The 14,002-nt window shown below is 44.3% G+C and overlaps 1 protein-coding gene across 3 annotated transcripts in view; it reads right to left on the reverse strand.

The window, feature by feature from the left end:
- Positions 1-14,002, reverse strand: part of GDPD5 (glycerophosphodiester phosphodiesterase domain containing 5) — a 172,310-nt gene that overhangs the window by 125,173 nt on the left and 33,135 nt on the right. The gene's annotated exons all lie outside the window — the stretch shown is intronic.

The following is a 14,002-nucleotide window of genomic DNA, read 5'->3' on the forward strand; positions in this document are numbered from 1 at the left end:
TGGTCCCCTCCACCAATGACCTCCTGGCAACTTGAGCATGGAAAGAACTCATTCCTCTAGAGGCTGGTGGAATCATGGTCAACAGCTCCTGCCAGCACATCAGGAATTGCTCACATCTGCAAGTGTTCTAACAAGGTTCTTTGCTCTCAAAAGTAGCAAAGAGAAGTTTTAAGCAACCCAAGAGGTGCAAGACCCCATTCTTCCTGGCAGAGAAATACAACTATTAGCCACTGCAGAGACGGACAGCAGAGGAGAGTCAAAGATACCCAAACAAGCAAGATAAATGCATTAAAAACGGCATGGCTAGAGCTGATCCCACCTTCGGGTAACTGGTGGATTAGGTGTTGAAAGTCTACTTCCATTGCTCAGTCTATGTTATAGGGGAGGTCCAAGCTGGAGTGCCCACAGGGAACATGTCTCCTGTCTGCAGTGAGACTAGCAACTGTCAGACAAGATCAGCTACTATTCTGCAGGCAGAGAAACATTAGGTCTTTTCTGCTGCTGGAACATAAAAGCTAAATCCAGATGTAAGCAGGGCCAAAAGGGAGTTCAAGAAAAAAAAAATCAACCAAAAGTAACAGAAAGATCAAGAAAGGCAATAAGAGCAACACCCTGGATTTCAATTCCAAGGAGTTAATTGGCTCTATAATCTCATTTCCTTTATGTAGTGCTTCCTGATTGAGAAATATTAAGAGAGTCTCAGCATTGTATCAGGGTCACGTACCCTGATTAGAAGTACATGAAAAGCTAAAGCAGCCCAACTGCTGCATGATTTTAGACCACGAAAGAAGCTACCTCAATCCTGTTGAGCCTGTATTTGGCAAACACATGCTAATATCAAAGCAAGGAATTGCTAGGAAGCTAGTKGACTTTAATGGATACCAGATTTCAGCTTTACTGGCAAAACACGTGCTGACTAACGGCCTTTCCCTAGGGTTCTCAAGGAGGCCTTGCCAGTATTGCTGGCATCCAGGAAAACCAAATAAAGAGAAGTCCTTTGTCCTTCAGAAAAGTGGGCTTGCCATACCGAAAACAGAGTTAAGTCRGGCACCAGGAGATGATGACGGTTTAAACCAGAAAAATACTGAGGACCTCCCCGTGCTGCTCAAAATGAGGGCTTTGAGACCCTTAACACAATTGACCRCTTGAAGAAAGATCCCAGATTAGCTGCTTTGCTAGAGCTTTCCTGCATTCAAGTAGTTTTCCAGCTAGCTGGGATGGTGGTATTTGGGAAGAGGGAGGACAGCATCCAGGAGGTAGTCAGGCGAGCTTGCATGTTACAGGAGCCAATTGCTTATTGCTCTTGGTTATAGCCATCACCAACCAGAGAAAAATAAGTTGACTACAGAGGGTTTCCACAGGGCCCAGTCCCTAATGCACACACGTGGCTCTGAATTACACAGGAGGAGTCACAGGTGCTACAGCACAGGTACATCTCTCTTGGACCATCAGCTCTTCCAGGGAGGAACATACTTAGAGCATGCTAAAAGTCACTGCAGCGCATCACTTCAGAGTGGTTGATGGCACTGGCACCACAAGAAAACAACAGTTAAAAATAAAAATCTGGGCCATGAAAGAACATCAGCAGAGGTAAGCAGAAGAGAGCACCAAGGCCAGAGAAGAGAGGAAAGAAACCAACAACAGTAGAAGACAATAAGACAAGATACCAAGGAAGCACAGCTAGATGCTGAAGCAAGCTATGAAGGGGCTCAAGCACAAACAAAAAATAAAGTTTTAATTAAAAAATATTTAAGGAATTAACAAGATTGCTCTATGTTTTTCCTCTCCATAGATCCCCAAAGCTTTGCCATCTTCTCCAAGCTAAAGAACAACAGTTTGCATCAAGCCTTATCCATTTTCAGCATGTGTTTTTGCTGAGGAATTAAATGGGAACAGAACAGTTTTTGAACACACACCCTCTGACATACGGTTTCCTTTACAGACAAGCTTTTCTCCCCCCTCCCCAATCCCCCTTTCCTACTCACACTCCTGGAAAATTCGCTGTAATCACACGTGAATTGTATTACCTGGCCCTCCAAGAGGCAGTTTTAATCTCCTCTGGAAGACGTTAGGAGCTAAAGCAGAAACCTCTATCGAACATTTTGCTGTAGCTTGTTTGTTCTCCGCTTTCCCCAGGACGCGTTCCCTACTGCACCACTGAAAGTTTGGTTCATGCCAGCAGGAAAAGAAAAGAACTACATAAACTGTGCCAATAGCACTCATCTCAGAATGAACAAAATGCCTCCACACCCACTGCACACGCTTTAATTGAAACAGTAAGGGGAAGAAAAAAAAAGTCTGCAAGATTGGTTTTACAATTAATACTTTGCATGTCTGCTGTGCAACTGCTATCCAGAGAATTAAGCATGAATGTCTTTGGCTTAATAAGAGGTGGAAAGTCCTAGTTTAATGGATTAGCAAGCTCTTTATTCCTGTGATTGATTCCTTCCATGTAGCTGCAAGGGACACCAAAAAAAAAAAAACAAAACAGCATTCTTACCTAGCAGAGAAGCAGCTATATTAGGGAAGCAGCACACTTGCTCTCAAAGACTTGATGCTCCTTTCCTCCCAAGTAGCCACCCTGCACAAAATCAACGTGTTGCAAAGCACTGAAGTACCCTCACCAATAAGATCAGCAATAAAAACAGCACGCACAGGCTGTTTCCTCTGCATCTTCCATATTCTCTGTAGCTCTCTTGTTCTACAAGCCAGATACTGCTTCAGCTTCAGCTTCATACTCCCAAAGCGTGTACATTAGCTTGATGAGACCCAAATCACACAAACTCCTCCCCACTACAAACACACTGGATATGCTACGGCCAAAGTAATCAAAAGTAGAACATAGCCAGCAGGACCTGGTGACGTGCAAGACACAAAGAAGCCAACTTCCTCTCCCTGATTTCRGGGAACTTGCGGCTCTAAAGCCCTTTTCTTCCTTTCCCTTTGCAACTGGACTGATTTGGAGCAACTGAGACAGACCATCTGACACTGGAGAGGCCTCAGCTATAATTCTAGGTATTCAGTTTTGGACAGAGAACTCTTTAAAAAAAAAAGGGGGGGGCAAACTGATAAAGTCCAAGAGAGATCATCACAAATGGTCAGCCTGGATTAGAAGATGAATATGGAAGGATTGCTCTACATGGTACAAGCCCGGGGTGGGAAATAATCAAGCAAAGTTCTTAGCAAAAACAAGAGCATAAAAAAAAATAAAATCAGATATTACTGCTTCATGCCTGGGGATGCCAAAAGTTGACACGAGCTCAGACAGTGCTCCATCCTTGGAGAACCTCCATCCTTGGAGGTTTTCAAGACCCAACTGGAAAAGGCTTTGAGCAGCCTGACCTGAACCCAGTGTTGACCCTGCTTCGATCAGGGGTTGGAGTAGACATCTCCAGASATCCCTTTGCACCTGAGTGGTTCAATGGTCACATGATTTAATAAAATATCCAGCGTTAACCCCCACGGGAGCCCCAGKTCCCAGAACAAGACACACATGTGAGTTTTTCAAGTGACCAGCCACAGCACATCCTGGAAGCCTTTCTCATAAAGCAGCTCAGATGCTGCCCCCGAAGCTATCCTGTCTGCGATAAGAAAACACTTTTCTGTTAAGYTGTCAGGGCAGACTCGCACAATTTACTGTTTACTGAAGTTCATCACCTTCACTACAGTTTTCTGTGCACTCAAAAACATGGAAACAAAGACAAGATCAAAATGAGATGTGCACACACCCCATCCCCTCCTCCAGCCCTATTTTAAGGCAGATATTTTGATTTTTGACATAGCAAGGGCAAAAGTCACCTTTATCCCTTTCTGTTCCAAAGCTGTTCAATAGGTTTGTCGTGGGTTCCTAAGACCTCTTTCTAGTTATTATTGCCTTTCCAGTTTTGTATAAATCAGAATCAGACTGCTCAGTGCAAGGAGACAGGTATGACAGATCGCCTCCCAGAGAATCTACAAGCTCAAGCTAGACACTGTGCAGTGAATGAAAGCAGCATCTAGGGAAGCAAGTAGGCAACACAAGACAGGTTACAACAACCAGATCACACAGTTGCTCAACCCAGGCAGRTACTTGTCTTGGTTGCTGATGCGTMTATTCTTTCAAAACCTAGKAGCTGAACTTTAGAAAGACATGAATGAGGATGAAGTGATTTTACTGCTCTCTTTACAGCAGCATCCATCTTTCAGCAGACGGGAATTTTCTCATTTGATTGGCAAGGAAGTGCGACATTCCCAAACACTCCCAAGCTTTCAACAGAGTATCTTGAAATGCTGGTCAAGGTCATTACGACTCCGACACATTAGAAACRACACTGCTAGGGAAGGAAACCACCCCTCTATCCATAAGATCACTCCCAGAGTTAACAGAGGAGATTCACAGTCATTTCCAGCCCAGGCCTGGAGAGTTCTGTTCTAGTAAAAACAAAAAACACAAAACCCCATCTGCCAGTTACATCAGCTACTATCTTGTTTTCTTTATGGAAGATACYAGTCATGAGGGATTCATAAACTCATTTACTGATGCAAATCCAAGACCTATTAGTCAAAATGCTCTCAGTCAATTTTGAGGATTTTTTTTTTATTATTATTATTATTATTACTACAATGAACATTAACCCGATCCATTCCTGTGCCCTTCCCAGCACTACTGACACTCTTCGGGACACAGTTACCAATGGCTAGACACACCACCACTCAGCACACTACTACCAGTGACATGCAAACTGGCAGATCCAAGACATTATAGCAAGACACTGACATCTGCAATGAGCTGCCTTCACAGTAAGAAAACCACCTCCCCTCCATCCTGCTCACCGTGACGCTCTAAAGAAAGAGGATAACCATATTCATACGGGAGCTACTTGGGTAGTTGTTARATCATAGGAATAGGAGTGTCCTACAGCTTGCTAAATGCTCAGCAATGCTGCCCATCCCTATGGGCATTTTTGCATCTCTCTCTCCTCATTCACAACAAGCAGGTGATCCATGGTGGTCAGGTAAGAGGTCCAGCACAAACTCTGGCCAGGTAAGGGACTGATGGCCTTTGTCATTTGGGAATGTTGGAGCAAAACAGAGCCCTGGAGAAGATGCAAGGAGCAGGCAGCAGACTGCTGTCCCTCCTCCCTCTGGTCTCTTGACAATTTTGTATGCAACACAGATCTTGTCATTTGCCAAACAGGCCTGAAGGAGGCGAGAAGATACATCCTGTTGCACACTTAAACATCAGGGCTGAGGACATAGTGCAGAAGATTAGAGACATTTAGACACTAAAAGTCCATTAGGTCATTGCTTATGATTCTCAGCCTCATTCTACAGAGAACAGGGTCTTGATCCAAGACCCCAAGGGGGCCGTCAAAGCATGGCCACATAGCATGGTGGGAATAGGTTCTAACCCAGAAAAGCACATCCAAGTATCTGGCACAGCTAAACAGCAAGTCCCTCAGGGGCCCAGAGGCCAGGAGGCAGCAGCACCAATATTTTTCTTCTCATCTCCATAAAACACTAAGCTTTCTAGGAAAAAAGCCACAGAAGGAGAGAGGCTGAAAGCTGATTTTGCTTAGTAGCCCAGTGACACTGRAGTGGAAAAATCAGATTTTTTTTGCTCAGCATCCCAGACTAAAGATCAGTTACGCAGACCTTCATTCAGCACTAATAAGCCTGACCACAGGGAACATGTGCTCGTTCAACAAGATGACCTTTCCTTCCCTGCCTAGAAGGGCGTGAATGTCACTACAAAGGGGACATGGACAATATACCCAAGGCAGATATTTTAGCACCAGACATGGCGGGGGGTGGGGAAGGCTTCATGCACTTTTTTTGACAAGTCATCCTTACGCAAGCATCAAGCAAACACTAGACACGCTTGCTAGTCTGCAAGTCTATGCTCACTCTGAAGGGAGGAAAGCATCTACTTGGGTGAGTCACACACCTCACATCTGGAAAACAACCCAAAAAGCAGCTGCAATCCCAGCAAAGCAGAGGAGAACTCTCTGGAGCATGGATCTCCCACAGAAAAGCAATACRTTGGAGGTTTTGTTTGGGGGGGACAGGGGGGATTTTGGGCTTTTCCTCCAGGGTTTATTTATAAAGAGGTTCCCAGGAAAGTTAGTCTATCTAACTTGAAAGGGCAGGCCAGCTGCAAACAAGCACACTGCTTCCAGGATTAACTAGCTTTTATTCGGCTTGGTTCATTTCACTTCTCCTAGCTCACTTTGGGTTTTTCATCTTCAGTTAATTTAGATTAAGGGCCTGTCTAGGTGGGAACATTGAGGGAGGTTACCMTCCACAGAAAACAGGCAGATTTCCTTATGCTGACAAGGAGCTAAAAATATCTTCATTTTCAGCTTATTTTCCTAGGAAAACAGTGTGATCGTGTGAGCGTCTCTGTTCCCATTCTCTGCTCCTCCACTCTCCGCTACCCCCCTTCCCTCCTCAGCCACCACCAACRCCCTGAAGCACTGGTGCGCCTCTTCCAGCGCACACAGCGGTTTCGCTCTGGCACGCTCTTCAAGAAGAGTTGCTGTTGGGTGGGAAAGGATCAAATGAACCTCCCCAAGGGAAGAGCAGTTCCAGTCCAGGCCGCTACCAAAGACTAGTCTGTATGCACAGCTGGAGACATGAAAGGATGGAAGGGGGAAGATTAAAAGTTTTGAAGCAAGTCTCAAAGAAGCTAGACTTCAGTTGCCATTGGGTCAACTTTGGGGGTTAGAAAGGAAAAACCTGAGAGCACCCCAAGTTAAATAACTTGCTGGATGGACCACTAAGCCAGTTTCTGCTGCCTCTTGAACATACTGAAAAGGTCCTGAAAAGACACTGTTTTGTTGACCAAATTAAGAGAAAGCATGAAGTACCCAACACAGCATCTCTGCAAGTGTGATTTAAGTGAGAAATTTCAGAATTAGGCTTCATAAATGCCAGAAAAAACAGATCTGCTGCTGACAGTATCTTTCTTTTTGCCAAAACAGTTCTCACACACTACTGAAACTCTAGCGCAGTCAACGCAAGGCTTCAGTGCCCTCCTCTAGGGAGCAGTGAGTTCAAAGCCACCAGTATCCAGACTGGATAAACCAGAGGACTCATTTGCAAAGGAAAAGAGCTGGGCAAGAAAGAAGGAAAAAGGCAAACTGTAAAACTGGGATTATTTTTCTGCAAAAATGGTAAACTCCACATGCTAAAGGAGAATATTTGGAAAGTAGATATGGTAGTGGAGGGGGGAAAGGGGGTGTCTCTCGCTTTGCCATATGAGAAGTCATAGCGGAAGGCTGTGGAAAAGGAGGAGAGGAGAGCATTTCCCAAGCTAGAGCAGTCAGATGCAGAAGGGGGTAGGAAGATGGAACTGAGAAATATTAGTTAGAGGTGCAAAACACTGGGGAGGCTGTTCCTGAAGGCACCAGTGCAGAGCAACAGGGAAGGAGGCCTCTTGTTGGGCAGAGAGGAAGAGGAGGAGAAGTCCCAACTGGCCAAACATGCTTCATGCCACTAATCAGAATATGTGCAGCAGGGAAACACAGGGATTACACCTAGCAAGAATGAGTTTATTCAGATTTACACAAGGCCACAACATAAAACCCTGCATAAACAGGGGCAGCATAACAAATTAACAGGCTAATTCATCATCAGTGAGAAAGAAGTGGGAGGAAGGGGGAAGACAAATGAAAAAAATAAGGTATACTTTATGCCTTTGTTTCCAAAGCTGGCAATCAGTTGTTTCACCATATCTTAAGAGCAATTTTCAACTGAAAACAGGGAATCTGACATGAATGTCTACTCCGCTTCATCACTGTGGGGGCTTTTGGGCCTCCAGTTTCCACTATATCCATTAGATTGAACATCAGGGTCTAGGTAAGGCACGAGCGACATAAGAGCTTACACACTGCCTGATACCACTAGAAGACTCTTGGGTTTTCCCAGCTAGGACATAGTTTATAAACCAACATAAGTATCTTCACATCAAGATTACAGTCCAGCTGATGTGTGTCAGCAGGTTTGTTTGGTTTGTGGTGGATTTGACCATCACTTGAATTTCTCTGTTAATCTAAAAAGATCCATTCCCTCCAGCAGGTCCTTTTTCATTCCCAGTAGCATGATCCTATTTTTGGATTCTGTGGGCTTATCAGCTGTATGTTTGACTAGGTTTTCCATTCTGGCTATCTCTCTTAAGCTGATTTAAGAACAGTTACATAATTGTCCTTCTGGGTTATAATGGGGAAAGAAGCTTTTTATTTTCTGACCTGAATTCTGGTATTATTAGCACATCTTCCAAATTTCTATCACCCCCAGTCCTACTGAAACTGCTTATTTCAGAGATGGAAAACAAATCACTCAGCCCTCTGGAATTCAGGTAATTTAGGTATTAGACTACAAATCATTTTCCTAACCAGGAAGTGATTGTTTCTCCTCAAAAGGCACCAAATGGAATGACTGAAAAAATCATACTTAAAAGAAGCAGTGTCTTAGCTTTGCCAATACAGTCAAGTCACAACTCAACCATTACATAAATCTAGTTTCAAAAGCTCTTATGCCAAGAAAGAAGAAAGAGATACATGCCTCTTCTCAAGTCTGCAAGAAGCTTATTAAGAAATACAATCGTGGATGAGAGAGAAGAGTGCCTCATTCATGAAAAAAAAGTCATTTTAATGTCTGCATCCCCTGAAGCTGGTAGAGTTAAACTACAGTGACCCTCCTTGGCTCCTCTAAGCCCATAGGTGTCAAGTGAGTGACATGAACCAAACTTCCTCCTTTTTTTCGCCAGTGTTATCATTATCTCATTCTCTATGGAAGGTGAACCACTGATTTTATTACTATTATTTGAGGCAACGCAGAAGAAACCTAAGCAATTGCTAAAAGACACCTCCTTTCCTAGCCAGTTCAAAGTGGGGCACTTGACTGTCCAGCATAAAAAAAAGCTTTTTATCTGTTGTAAACTGCATACAAGTCAAAATCCAGACATAGACCCCCCCTCCCCCCCAAAACACAAGCTTAGATTTCAAGCAAGTCCTCAGATTGCTTGACTGAGAATCAGAGAAACGCTGCAGGCTGCTTGATCAGAGCCAGACTTACAAGCCCACTTGAGCTCAGAGGAGCATCTAGCTCTCTGCACCTAAAATGTGCCCCTGCAAGGCAGCCAGAATTCATATTCTCCAAGCTGAGTTCACCTATAGGGAGGGCGCTTGCATGGAAGAGAAGCTGCCTCAAAAGCATTTTTCCACCTGTTTCAGAGTGTGAAACAAGACAACCAATACCCTCTCACTCTGGATAAATACTCTTGAGCCTTCTTTTCCTCATTTCACCAATCAATGCAAAAACCCACCCTGTTCTGCAATAAACACAGCTGCACTCTTTTGCCCATTATACCAGTGGGACCAGCACGGTCAGTCCTGGGTGGTACAAGACATCCCAACTGCATCCTGCTCAGAGCTGTCACTCCATGACCATGYGGGTATCAACTTCACTGCATAAGAGCATTAATGGTGATGGCAGGTCCATGCTCTAAGCAATACAGGGGAGGAAAGAAAAAAAGCCACACCTAAAACAAAAACAAGAGGAAGAAAATATGACAGGCTATGCTTAGCAGACAAGGTGAAGATAAGGCTTTTCAAGAACTTAAAAACCCAAGAGCTGTTGCACTTCCTCCACAAGCCTACGCTAATTTTTCGGCCRTGCAGCAAGGCATYGTAGGRAAGCAAGAAYGCACTGCTCRGKCTTCCCTCTAGCCAGCTACCGAGCRGCTATTTCATCAGTCACAATCCTCCAGCAGCAGCTTCCATACAAGAAAAACGTTTTGCAGAGGTGTGTCTGCCTTTTGGCCAGGGAGAGCATAACCCAACAACCTGGGGAAAAGAGACCTCCACTCTCACTTTATTCAGGAGCAACTTAGGAAGAGGAGATGGAAGAATTTTTTTCTTTTCTTTTTAAAGAGATGTYTCCATCAGAGAGGCTAAGTTTTTTTCAAACAAGTTTTAAAACAGCCTGAGGTTTACAGCCAACATACAAGCTCTGAAAGAGTCCGGCTGGTCATACTGGAAAAGACATTTCCATCCTAAACCCCTCAAGCTACCTGTGTTAGCCAAACTGCTATAAATCACCATCATCTCTTTAATCTTTGCTCTTGGCTATTAACTTTTAGCTTGCTGGAACATGTAAAATTGCTTAGAAAGCTGGAGTTTTGGATCATGCTGCTTTCCAAGAATATCCATTTCTCTCTTGAGCAGCATAGCAATCACAAGCTATTGAGTAGGCTGCAAGGCTTCAGTTAAGAAAGTCCTCAGCCCTTATCTTGGATCTTCCTCAGCTGTATTTAAGAAGGGGTGATGAACTTTTTCACTAGGTTAGAAAACACTCTGCTTTGATATTACTAATATATTACAAAATCCACTTGAATTCTAGGCATTTTCCAATGGAGCTAGTTTTGTTATTCTATCTTCTACCAGACCCCCTGGAATTCCACATTTTCTCCTTTTTCGTTCAGTTTAGCGCTAATTGACCGAAGCCCATTAAGACCTTCCCTTTTCTGCAAATAGCTGATACCACCTGCTTCCAGCAGCAGGGAGGACAGAAGAGCATCACGCACGCATTTCTATTCACGGGACATTACGCAAGAGCCTTCTTCACACACCACCCACGCTTTGGTCCTCAATCTGTCTGGCTTCACAGCATTCCTCTACAGCAAAAACACGGAGGCAGTTCCGCGTCTTGTCTAGCTCCGTCTTTCAATGGGCTGTTCGTGTTTCTTTTCACAGCTTAATAAGGTTCTGTACTCTGTGCCAGAGAAGCATCGTTGCCACCTAACACTTGTTCAGCCCACAGGTTTGAACCCAGCATATGCAGCTTCCGCAGCACTCMCAAGCTCACAAGCTCTCCCTCTGCAACAGGTGGCTCTTCTGCTGGATGTAAGCATGATTTCTCTTGAATCTCTTTTAGAGCTCAAAGTAGACTTTTTAAACATAGGATCTAGCAGCCCTTKGGTTTTCTCCTAACTAGACTGATCTGTCAAAGCTGTAATTCTTCAAACTCTCAACTGAAAACCCAGGCTATTTACTGGAACAGATTAAGTTTGACAAGTCCATCCTTGGTGCTTGGCCACCAGGCACAAAAAGTTAACCACAGATTTAGACACATACTACAGAAATAGTAGAGAGGGGAAGAGCCAGCCATTCTTCGGCAATGAGGGGCTCAGTTAACAGAGCACTTTTTAACATGGGATCCTTTCCATTAAGGGACATTTCTTTTCAAGTTCTTACGCTTCACAGAAAGCAACTCACAGTCCTGCCCAAAACACTTTGGCCACGCAGCAGGAAATAATCCTGCTGACAGCTTAGTCACAGCTGCAAAAAGCTCCATATGGTCCAGCCAGMGCATAGCTAGATTGCATCAGATTTCAGGATAGCAGGTACAACTCAACACTACACTGCTGCCTGCAGAGCAGGCCCAGGGTAGACCAAGCTTTGCATCCAGCCACCAAATGGGCCACTTGAGGTCCCATCATAAAGTCACCACCAATCACAGCCAGTTCTCCACCATGCCTTGGAGGAAGGCCAACCAGTCCAACTGCCCCACTGCGGCAGCAGAAGACAAATACAGATGGATGCCATGAGGTGTGTTTCAAGCTCATAACACTGGTTTAGGCTCTCCTCACCATGAAGAGCGGCCCTCACACTTATCTATGGAGAAGCTTCCAAAACATAAGGTTTTTTGGCTTTCAGATAGGAATAGACTCGGTGGTTGCGCCACTGAACTCCGATTATTATATTAAGACTAGCAGTCTGGAAGGGAGCATACCACATTTCACAGAGACCCCTTCACACAGAGAAAGGATTCTGCTTTCCTCCATAGCAAGATAAAGAAAGGAGAGATGACCCCCAACTGGTAAACCCCAAGCCTGTGTCACCAGCTGTCACATCGAGTTCCCCAGGTCCTGGTCTCTTGTTCAGAGATTTCAGGAGCTAGACAAGATTCAAAAGATTTCAGAGACTAAACACAGATGAAGAGTAAGTAGTGGGATCTCCCAAGCTTGTTTGGAAAGGACGCAAAAGCTTTGCTTATTTATGTTATCATCACAACTGAACTCCCTCCAGCTTGTTTCATCTGTCACAAGAGACCTCTTCCACAGAGCAAATGACATCAAGAGACATCCATCCCGTAGCAGGACAGTGAGGCCCTCATAGAGGATATTGAGGGTTTTACCATACACTGATGGCAGTGCCTCAATTCTTTGCTGTCAAGGTAGGGAGAGAAGAATGGAGATTTAGAGGTTGTTTTTTGTTTTTGTTTTGTTTTGTTTTTTTAAAAAGAGTGAGCAAAGTGGCTACAAACTTCTGGATCTCACAAGGGCCAATATCCCAAAGTTTCAGCACTTCCTCCCATTCCCAACATTACTTTTGGATGAGCAGAACATACAAACAGTGGCATCCTCAGGGCATCAACTCCAACTCCTACCAGCATCTGYGGGTGTCACTGGGGGAAGGAGCAGAGCATTCAGAGGAGATTAGAGGAAGAATGAGACAAGTCATCGAGTCTTTCATTACAGTCAGAGTGCATTTAAGAACAGAGTGTCATCCTTGCCATTCTCTTTGCTCTTACAGAAAGGGCTTAAACTTGTCATTTTGTAGGATTTCCCCTTTTTTTCTCCTGTTCAAGCTATCAAGTGGAAGCAATTGAAATGGATAAAGCTTTGAAAGAGGAGCGCATGGCGTGTTCATGAGCACCCAGAAATTATCAGGGAGATGGTAGCAGGGCTGAACTCTTCCTCAACAGGCCACCCAAAAAGGACATTGCTACAGTTGTTATATTGCTTAGAAGTCACCTTTTCCCCAGCCATTAGGATCTTGGGTCTGCCAGGTTCTGTTTTAGGTTTCAAAAGAAACATGCATATCTCAGATGTTTTGAAAGGCTGAGGCTACCAGACACACTAAAAACCAACCAAACCTGATGAGATGGTCCCTTTAGACATCAGAATAAGCATGCAGATTTTTTTCAGAAGAGCTCAGCAGGTTGCATGCAGAGATTTCAAGCTTGTCATGTATCACAGTGAGAGCTGCAGAGCCAACCGGATCATCTGTTTTGCTCTAAAACAAAACCTAAACAATTTGCTAGAGCTGAGCCCTTCACAAAAGGGGGGGGAAGCAGGTACAGAATCGACTCCCAGTAGATCCCAGCTAAGCAGCAGACAGTACCAGCCTCAAAGATACCATTTAAACAACCAGGCTCACATTTAATTTTAARAGAAAAGCATGACATCTTCCTCCCTCCCTGCTCTCCTGCGTTAACCTTTGTCACCACTGTGACGGGTAACTCTCCAGTCACATCTCCAAGACAAGGCTTAGCGAAAGGAACAAGAAAATAAGACAGCTTTTAAGATGACAGTCAGTATTCTTGGCAAGCGGGAGTTTTCAGAGCTGAGCACTCCTGTAGCCTATTTTTTGCTGCGTATTCACGCTTTGTTACAAAAAAGCCTCTCCCACCAAGGCTGAAGTGCTGGACTTCCAGAGATGGGCTGTCCACAGCTTTTCTACTACTTTTTTTTTTTTTTGGGGGGGGGGGTGCTTTACAGGCCAAATTATCTCCATGGCAGTTCCACTACTGAGTTCTGTATTTTTATATTAGCAGCCATAACCTGTATTCAAGATAGCCTCCATCAGTGTATTAAGACAGTCCTGCATTTTTGCTTTGAGTTACAGTGCAGGTTATTAGCAGGAAAGTAGTTCCAGCTGCAGTTACTGCCTAGTAGAAACTAAACCAGTATCRATTCATCATCCTCCTACCTTCAAAAGGAGGTTGCACAAGAAAGCCAAAGCTCCTCATTGATTTCTTGGCRGGGGGGAAGGAGGGGGGCAAGGGGAAATCAGGTTCTAGGGGCAGAAGTAATTCATTATATATTTTAATCTCGTCAGGCTTTGAAATTCTCTCCAACAGGATTTGGAACTTCCCAGGGAAATTGGAAACAGGAGGTGGCCAAGATTTCACCTGCACAGCAGTTCAAGCATCTGGCCAGTTGTTATCCAGGCAA

The sequence above is a fragment of the Apteryx rowi genome, unplaced genomic scaffold, assembly GCF_003343035.1.
Source record: "Apteryx rowi isolate R43461 unplaced genomic scaffold, aptRow1 scaffold_587, whole genome shotgun sequence".
Taxonomy (NCBI): domain Eukaryota; kingdom Metazoa; phylum Chordata; class Aves; order Apterygiformes; family Apterygidae; genus Apteryx; species Apteryx rowi.